This window comes from Colossoma macropomum, unplaced genomic scaffold (genome assembly GCF_904425465.1).
Source record: "Colossoma macropomum unplaced genomic scaffold, Colossoma_macropomum, whole genome shotgun sequence".
NCBI classification, from domain to species: domain Eukaryota; kingdom Metazoa; phylum Chordata; class Actinopteri; order Characiformes; family Serrasalmidae; genus Colossoma; species Colossoma macropomum.
Window position 1 is genome coordinate 5187750 of NW_023494798.1, and position 10389 is coordinate 5198138.

At 40.2% G+C, this 10389-nt stretch overlaps 1 protein-coding gene across 1 annotated transcript in view; it reads right to left on the reverse strand.

The window, feature by feature from the left end:
* veph1 (ventricular zone expressed PH domain-containing 1) overlaps window positions 1–10389 on the reverse strand; it is a 166450-nt gene that overhangs the window by 101339 nt on the left and 54722 nt on the right. The window lies entirely within an intron of this gene.

Here is a 10389-nt window from a genome sequence, read left to right on the forward strand (position 1 = left end):
GTCCTGTATAGAACCATGAACACTCAAAGAATGTACTGTAGAATGTATGGAGAATGTACTGTATTGTTACAAGCCAAAGAACCCTTTTTTGGTACTTATCACCAAGTTCATCTAGGTAAACTTTAACCTTGTGAATTTTGAGTGAGAAAAACATGAGAACTTCAGGGAAGAACTGCTCACCAGTCAACATAATGGCACTTTTATTTAATACCTAGCTGACAGCTGTTCACCAAACTATACTTTTATCACGTCACATCAGGACTGTCCATACTTGCCAGATTTTCCACCCCGGTGACATTCTGATGTGATTGAACTTGTTTCTTGCTAAAACTACAGGGGCCCAACTCGACTCCTGCTAAAGAAACAGAGGCTGGAAAGCAGTAACACGGGCTGTGAGCGCATACTGTGATCACTTTGAGGCTAAGTTACTTTAGCTAGCTTTAACTCTCAAGATTTCTTTGTTAAGGTCAATTAAAAGTAATATTGTCCTCTATTTGTTGCCATGTTTTCTTCTCTATTTCTTGCTTCTTGAATCTTGGAATCTACTTCAATTCTTGACACTTTAGAATTGGAGAAGACTCCCAATGTACCACCAACCACATTATAATAACTTATAATATATATGTGTATATATATATATATATATATATATAGATATATATATATGAAAACCTCATGTCTATTTTTGACATTTTTCAGTTTTTGACATAATTTGAAAATACCTGTTACCCTTTTCTTGGTATGTGAATTTCATGATGAATAGACTAAACAAAATGACCCAAAATGACTTGAAAAAAGTCTGGTTCCATTGACTTTCATTAAAATTATTAAATATATATATATATATATATATACACACACACACTCTTAACTCTTGTGTGGTGTTGATGTGTTTGTTACTCAGTGGTCTGCTGGACCCACCACATTATTGTTTTATTAATCAATACAGCCACAACAATTTATGTAAAAATACCAGATGTTTAAAATATCACAAGTGTCCAGCGTAGGGTTCTCCTTTAGCAGCTGTAGCCAGTCAGCAGCCTGTCCATGTTGTCCACCCTCACACACTTTTATTCCCCGCAGGTTCACCCCAACTCCACATGTGTAATATAAATGAGAACAGTGTGAAGACACTGAAAATGTGTTATTTTATATGTTCTTTACAGAAAATGAGCAAAGGCCAAGAAATCTGTGGGTTGAAATAATGATAAATCACATTTTTTCCTTTGGTAAACATTTTCCATCATTAAAAGGTTCTTTGCATCATGAAAAGTTTCTTCAGATGGATTGAGAACGTGCTGTACATGGTTCTATATAGTACCTTTTTATTTTGCTTTACTTTTTACCTTTACAGTGTCAAGCTTGCAAAAACAGAAGAACCCTTTTTGGTGCATTACAGAACCCTTTTCAAAAAGGTCCTATATAGAACCTTTTCATGATGCAAAGAACTGTTTAATCAAAGGGTTCTGTGAAGATAAAGAACCATTTTTTGGAGGGATGTAATGAGACTACAATTTTACAGGAACAATCTGCAGGGATACACCAAAATACGTGCTAGATCCAATCTGGGAGGTGCTGGATCCGGATCCAGCTTGTTCCGGCACAAACTAAGGACGAGCACTAAGGAAATGGAGCACTACCATAAGCTAATGTACTGATACCTGGGACATAACATCATCACATCACAGCATGAGGAGCAAAATGAGAGAAGCCAGACTTCGCTCAGCCTTCCTCCCCAAACCATTAGCGCTCCATGACAATCTGTTAATATGGAGCTTTGATGAAGATACCTCATTCATCTCCTCTCCCCTCTGACGCAAACATAAACACACGCTCCAGATGTTGAAGGTAAAAGTGCACATACACATACAGTACATCTAACTCTTCCTCATCGGATGAATGATGATCCATGAAGGAAACTGGACAGGTTGCAAGGGAGCGTGGAGTATTTACGAGCGTGTTCGGGAGTATTTATTAGTGCATGTGGCAGAATGTAAAAAGCAGGATTCAGCAGCGCTGCAGGGGTATAGGAGGTGAGCTCAAAGAGGGTTTATAAGCAGCTGAGAGTCCAGAGACCCCCTCCGCTCCACCGCATGCAAGGCTGCCTGTAAACACTCCAGAATACCTTACATCTTTTCCTCTGAAAACCATACATCATTGCATGTATCAGTTTCAAGACCCCAAGGAGAGGCTGCCTGTTTCCATATTGCTAAGGGTTTAGAGGGGGTAACAGAGTAACACAGAACCTTTTTCATAAATAATGATGCAGATGACACTCAGACGTACATTATGCAACACAAAGGAAGAAGTACTTAATGGAATAGTCTTGGAAAAATCTTATTTACAGTTTTCCAAAATGTAGTCAATCATTTTACAGACATGACTGGTGTCTGGAATTTGCATCTCTGCTTTCTATGAAGGGTAGACTTTGAAATATATTAAGGTAAAAAAAAGTCTTAGGCACATTATTAAAAAAAAAATGTGGAATAAATGAGAAATATTCTGAAATATTCAGGACCAAAGTGGGACCTTAGCGGTTTTAAGACTGGGAAGTAGAAGATGCAGACCAGCCCACCTTAAACTGTCTTTCTCCTGCTCTGAATTTGATATGCTAATCTCTCGAGGCTGACATTACTTTCTTACTTGAATCGTACATGCTAGCACCCGACATCACTTAAAGTGGAGCAGGAAACTTCTGCTCAGCCTCTGACAAAGTTCCAGGCTATATTTGGGTTCTTCCTAAATTCCAGGCCCAATGAAAGCTCTAATGAGGCTTATGTAGCTAACAAGTAATGCATGTTTATCCCTTATCAGTTAGCAATGTGCAAACTACATGCCTACGCTTGCATCAAACTGGGATGGGTTGTCAAGTCATCTCAAACTGACTTGCTTATGAGGTTTCTGACACTATATGATATACTATATATTATATATGAAGCTAAAATTGTTTGTATACTTGTATCTATTTATCTTTGGGGAAAACAATATATTACTTGATAGCTACATTAGCCTTGTAGCTCCAGTGTTAAACAAACATTGGAAAAAAAAGTTTGTAAATTTGGGAAACTGTAAATTTCCTGACTGTAAACTATTGCTTTAACAACACTCTTCACTCTTGAACCCATAAAGGTCTTCCCTGGCTGTTCCCCTACAAAGCCCTGCACACTGGAAGAGAGAACCTTATTGTGCCTCTCCTCCACTGTTGGTGTAGGTGCCAGTGGCATTTTATTTCAACAGCACGTTTCGTTCCAAGCTGGCAGATGTTGTGCCTCACCAGTGCCTGACCTTCCACTGTGTCCTATTCAGGGACAACAAGGCCAGTCATTGCAATTGTACTACGCCAGTGCTATTAAGGAGTTTCCACATTCAATAACGCCTCTGCGTGTTTCACACCGGGTGATTCCCACCTTCGGACTGAAACTATGTGTACTGGGGGAAGACAAAAGGGTTCCACACACACAGAACGTGCATCAGTTGCGTCACGAAACGCTGTTATTTACTGCCTGCACGGTAACTGGGCGCATGAATGTTCATTGTTGAATCTTGAAAGTTGATGGGATGGCAAAAGTGACATTTTCTTCATGTTCTTTTGGCTTTGGCAGCTGCTGCCTTGTAATGTTGCTGAATGCTGCCATTGCAAATGCAGCTCAATACAACAAACTTGAATGGATTAAGAATTGGCTGATCAGTGTTGTGCTTATCCAGATGTCAGGTCATATTTTGGCCAAATCCCATGTCTTATATTTACCCCTACCCTTTGTTTTTGAGTGTCACCTTAACCCCCCCGAGTCACAACGGGTAGTGGTCGAAATCTTCTCCTACGAAATATAACAACCCTCAAATAAAAAGAGCATTACTGCATTAACAGCTACTAGCGCTGCTCTGTAGGCGACCCTGCCAGTCTGCAGTGACAGCAGAGGAGGGTAAAGTTCAGCTCCTCACTGCTGGGCTTTAGTTACATTTAGGACATCTAATGCCTTCAAAGAGGGGGGCAATTATTTATTATCGCCCACCCAAAACTCTGTGGTCATATGAAGCTGAAGTCAGATATTCACCACCCATTTAGCAAAATTTGTCACATCCTTGATTTGTTCTGGCCCTGTATACAGCAGGATCCTCAGCCCAGATCTGGCCCACACACTGTAAAGTGAGTAGAGGTAAGGGATATGGCCCAAATCTGGCTCCAGTCTGGCCCAACTACATTGTTGGTCTACAACATTCACACCAGAATTGTCCCACAAATATAGACACGAGGCAACATCCACCCTAACATCCACCCGGTGGTCAACCAACACTCATGTAAGAAAGCCAGAATCGGCCCAAAACTGTCTGCTACCAGGGCAGCTTCTCATTCGAATTTTTCTGTTTCACCTTAAACAGAGCAGCAGTTACATTCTGGCACTTCAGGTGTCAGAAGTGCTCAGGAAATGTAGCTAGCTGCCAAGACATCAGCAAACTATTAGCAATTTTTTTATGCTTGTTAAAAAGAAAAGGACCACAATACATTAAAATGACGTTAAACTAAGATAATACAATACAGTTATGGTCATTCATTAACAGAGAAAATGCTCATATTTGATGGTGTATTTTGGTCCATCTTGCCGGTTTATCTTTTTTTCTCATAACACTCTGTTTGGCCTCTGAAAAACCTCTGTTTGAAGGGTCATGGAGCCCTAACACTTCGCTCTACCCCTCTATCTCAACTAAAATCAAAACACCCTACCCCTAGGTGTGAACACGCAAAACGAAGGGCTAAGAGCTCAGTGGTAGGGACAAGGGGTATAATGGGACTGGGCCTTAGTGACCACTTCTCTACTTTAGTACAATTTGGATTGATCTGTGTTTTTTTAATGACAGCATTTTTCTTCTATTAAAGTATTTCCACGTTTCCAATCAGCTCCTAATTCCAGTAAGTTCCTGATTTATTTTAGACTAATTTTCACTTCGGACCAGATGATTCCAGAAAAGAGAAGAACAGAGCCTAACAACCTTCAGTTCTTCTGCTGACAGATGCTGGATGACCAAAGTTTCACTGCGATTCTGTAGTTTCAACTGATACTTTGTTAGATCATGTTTTTTACATATCAAGTAAATGCAACAACGTCTTTGAGAAACGCATTATTGACAAAAATGAGTAAAACAACAGAAAAAGCCATCATCTTTGAAGTATCAGTACCATGGTTTTATGCTAATCTTGCCGGCTCTGGTTCCTGTTAACACCCATGTCCCATAAGTCATACAACTAGCCTTTCCCAAAGGCCTTATCTTCAGAGCAACAATGCAGAGGACTGAAGAAAACTAGGGTCTGGAGGATGTCTTCCACTGTTCTTGGGACCTGAGGCCCACGTCTGAGCTTGTTTCAGGAACCGGACGGCTCGTGTAATCTACACTCTGATGACAGAGTCTTTCCATGACGAAAAAAGCCAATGTGTCCCCTGACGGTAATGATATGATTGAAAGTGCGAGCCAGGCAGAGGAACAAGACGAGGCAGCAGAAAGTAATATAGCGCTGAATCAGTAAACGCTGATCTCACCATCTGTGTATATTCTAGCTTCATACAATTCCCTTATCAGCTTGAACACTGTAGGCTGGACCACTGGGCTCAGAATAGTTTGAACTGTTTTCTCCATTGAACAGGTTTTTTGATCAACAGCTAGGCTTAATGCTCAGAAGTCTACAGAGTTATTACTATGATTCTGCAATATATAATGTAATGTAACTCCTTACTGAATATATTTAGGACAGTGAATTCAGTAAAAAACTCCAGCAGCACTGCTGTGTCTGATCCACTCGTACCAGCACAACACACACTAACACACCACCACACCCACATCAGTGTTACTGCAGTGCTGAGAATGATCCACCACCCAAATACTACCTGCTCTGTGAGGGTCCATGGGGGTCCTGACCACTGAAGAACAGGGTAAAAGGGGGCTAACAAAGCACACAGAGAAACAGATGGACTACAGTCTGTAATTGTAGAATGTATATATACATACACACATACACACACACACACATACATATACATATACATATATGTCACACCGTATATTTACATCACTCCCTTCCACCCCACCCTATTTGGCAGTGTCCATTTTGATCTTAGGCTTGTTTGTAGCTGATCGGTCATGGAAACCCATTTCACGAAGCTCCTAACCTGCAGTTCTTTTGCTGAAGTTGCTTCTAGAGGCAATGTGGAACTCTTTGAGGGAGTCCACTCTGTGAGTTTGTGTGGTCTACCGCCTTGTGGTGGAGCTGTTGTTGCTCCCAGATGCTTCCATTTCACAATTATAGCACTTACAGTTGACCAGGGCAGATCTAGCAGGGCAGAAATTTCACAGACTGACTTGTGGCAGAGGTGTCATCCTATGGCAGTGCCATGTTTAAAGTCACTGAGCTCATCAGTACAACCCCCTACTGCCAGTGTTTGTCTATCAAGACCGCAGGGCTATGTGCTTTATTTTATCCACCTGTTAGCAATGGGTGTGGCTGAAACACCTGAACTCAATAATTAGGAGGTGTGTATTAATACTTTTGTCTATATAGTGTACTTTGGATCGAAGACAGAAGTTTTGATTTGTTTAATGTTTTTTAGTGTCGGCACAATTGCATATGTTTAATTTCGTAGTTTTAATGTCTCAAATGTTCTCAAATGTTAAGAGGACATAGTAAAAATGAGGACAGCCCTTCTATGTAGTTACTGACAGGTACTGTATTTAGAAGTAGGGGCAGGTTTTGACGTGTGTGAAAATGTGTGGATATGTGGTGCCTCTGGTGTTTATTTTCCTGACCCAAACATTTGGGTCAGGGGAGGCAGTGTGGAAAAGGTCAAGGCCAGTGTAATGACTGTTCCCCAGCACGATTATTGCATCTCAGGGGTGAAAGATGAGCTCTGACGCTGCTTTCTCTCGGAGCGTCCCGGCAAAGTGCCTGGAGGGGGACAAACACGTCCCTGCACACTGAACCCGCTGACTCTGATCAGGCAGGGACAAAACAAACGAGGGTAATGAGAGAGAAACACACACTTCAAAGAAACAGAGAGAAAGCAGAGAGATTAATTGAACAGGGCAGATGGGGGCAGGTGAAGACTGGAAAGGACAGAGTGAGATAAATGGAAGGTAAAGAGTGATTGCGGAAGATAAACGGAGAGGATAAATGAGGGATGAATGGCTGAGAAGATAACTTCCTTAAAGCCACAGTTCAGCCATAGTTGCTTCACAATGCAGGACAGCACGATTTTCATCATAACACCCTCAAAGAGGAAAAGGGCAAACCGTGAAAGAATTTTTTGATTGTGAGTTTAAATCCATGATCTATGCGCATGTTTAATGAGACAGAGAGAGAGAAATGAGAAATTAAGATAAAATCTCTATATATTAGTTTCCATACGCCTTCAGTTCACATACGGAGTGACCTGTCTTAAAACAGCATAACTAGCCACCACATCATGGTCATTACCCTAGTGACCTTGAGCTCTCTTTGAAGCAAGTCCATTCCAAGTTGCTCTGTTTTCCTCAGTGATGAACGACTCCACACTCTCTTTATGCAGAGGGCTTTTTTCTTTTCAGCAGGAAAAAAAGAAAGTAAAATAGAAAGTCTTTGGTTTCTTATATCTTATATTGCCTTTCTTGTGTATTGTTTATTGTGTCATATGATCTGTAGAATACCAGATTTTGCCCAGTCTGATAAAGGCCCAGTCCCATTTTACCCCTCGTCCCTACCACTGAGCCCTACCCCTCTGCTTTGTGTGTTCACGTCTAGGGGTAGGGTGTCCCAATTCTTGTTGAGATGGAGGGGTAGGGTGAAGTGTTGGGGCTACATGACCCTCCAAACTGAGGTTTTTCACACTCCAAACAGAGAGTTATGAGAAAAAAAGAAAAAACGACAAGATGGCTGAACAAGAGACCAAAGAAACCCACAAATGTGAGAATTTTCTCCGTTAAAAAATTATGATAACCATTGTTTTATCTTAGTTTAATGTGGTTTCAATGTATTATGGTCGTTTTCTTCATAACAAGCATAAACAATCGCTGATAGTATGCTGATGTCTCGGTAGCTAGCTAGCAAAATTTCTCTTTCCACCTTAAATAGTCCAGCAGTTCTGACGCCTGAAGCACCAGAATGTAACTGCTGCTCCATTTAAGGTGGAACGGGAAAATTCGAACAAGAAGCTGGTTAATATCTGAATTCAGCTTCATATCACTGAAGAATTAGGGGTGGGTGATAATAAATAATTGTCCCCCTCTTTGAAAGCATATGATGCCCTAAATGTAACTAAAGCCCAGCAGTGAGGAGCTGAACTTTACCCTCCTCTGCTATCACTGCAGACTGGCAGGGTCTCCTACAGAGCAGCGCTAGTAGCTGTTAATGAAGTGATGCTCTTTTTATTTGAGGGTCCCATTTTGTAGGGAAGAGTTCAACCACTACCACGTATAGATCAGCTCCAAGGGGCAGAGTGACCCTCAAAAATAAGGAGTAGTGGTAAAAATAAGAAATGAGATTGAGCCATAGATTTTTTTTTGCAGCATCTTGTGTAGTGTTTAGTGTGACCATCTATCCTCTCTTTTTTGTCCTCTTTTTGGGAACTAAAAAACATCTGACTTCCAAAGTGCCTAAAATGCCCAGGAATTGGTTTTGCTTCCAAGTTGACATTTTATTTCTACATTCTGCTTCATGCTGCCCTCTTGACCCTGGTGTCCTCTTTTTTGAAAACCAAAACATGGTCACCCACAATATCAGCTTTCGGGCCAATTTTTCATATACAACACCACCTCGGGTTTTCAAATTAGTGACTTTTTTATGTAGAAGACTTGTTTCTATCTGATTTCTGAAATCTATTTTTGAACTTTTGTGCTCAATGCAAAAGGCAATACTGAATATACAGCCTGAAACAAAGAAAAAACTACCAACCCAGACTGTAAAAGCTAAAAGCAAGAATAAATACACAAAAAAAGAGAAAATAAATCAAATAAACACCTTCTTACAGCAATAAATAAAGTCAGACGAACTATTTTTACACAACATACCTGCGATTACATTTTGGAAAGTAATCAATAATTAATGCATCAAAGAAGTTTGAGGAGAGGACAGATTTGATAAATAATTAAATATAAGAGCCCCAGACTTTGTAAAAATGTCTGTGTATAGCAACTTATTATGCATCTAAACTTATCCAGTTTCACTACTTTAATCCATAAATGAGAACAAAAAAAAACGACACAAAGTTTACATAAGATGAAAAGGACATTAATAGGGGAATCACACCAAACACACCAGGGTTAACATAAAACACATTTGCATGATGTGTGGCGACAAACTCATTTTCCTCACTTTACAATAACAATATACATATTCAAAGACAATGATAACAATGAAGGGAAGAGTTTAAGTAAGTCAATAAAAAGCATGTACTTAGTCATGTTATCACTTAGTCAGCATTTAAACCTCATTTTTAACAATCGGTATACATTTTTGTTTTTTTTTTTTTTTTTTTATGGGAATTTGCAGAAATATGCTTGTTGCCCAGAAGCAACATTATATGACATTGGAATGGATTTAGCCAGTCACAACCCAAGTCTCACCACTTCAGGGAACACGGGTCTATATATTTCTATATATGTTTTTCCCATTGTCACACATTGTTGCCTCAAGGCAACATACTCCAAAATGACCCCTGCACACACTTTTAATTTTTAAATGTTTTTGAATTTAATATTCAAGTCTGGAAAAAAGGAATGAAGGACCATTTTATGCGAGACAAGTGAACTGTTTTTTTTTATTGTTTATTTTACTGATTTTTATTGCTCTCATAATGGGTGCAGAAGAGGGTTAACGTTAACAACTTAAATATTTCTGTGATCTGAAAAAATATGCTCATATAAACTGTGCACACTCTTATGCAGCCTCTCCCTCTTTCTCTCCTTCTCTCATATACTCTATAGCTGCATTCAGAATCACTCCCTAAATCTCTGTTTGAGAACCCATCTCTGTTCGTGTGAGCGTGTTCGGGCCGGGTTCGGGTTTCAAATTCATACCATTACCAGTGGGGCCAGGTCGAGTTGAGTCGGGTCTCAAAGGTGCTGGAAGGGGTCGAGTTTGGGCTTCAATTTCACGCTTCTAAAAAGAACAGAATTGATTTGGAAGGCTGGATTATATCTTCTCTTTCACAACCAAATCAGCAAAACTCAGAACTCTTCTGGCTATTTCTGGTTCTCTTCCTTTGTCTTATTCTTCTATTCTTGCTCTTTCCTTTTTTTTATGTCTTTTCCAGTCGCCCCCACATCCCTCTGTTTCCCCTCTTTCTCGTAACTGCAGGAGCAGCACAGATCTGTGCGATTACACCACGCAAGCTACCTCCAACGAAGTTGGCTGACTCTCTCTCTCTC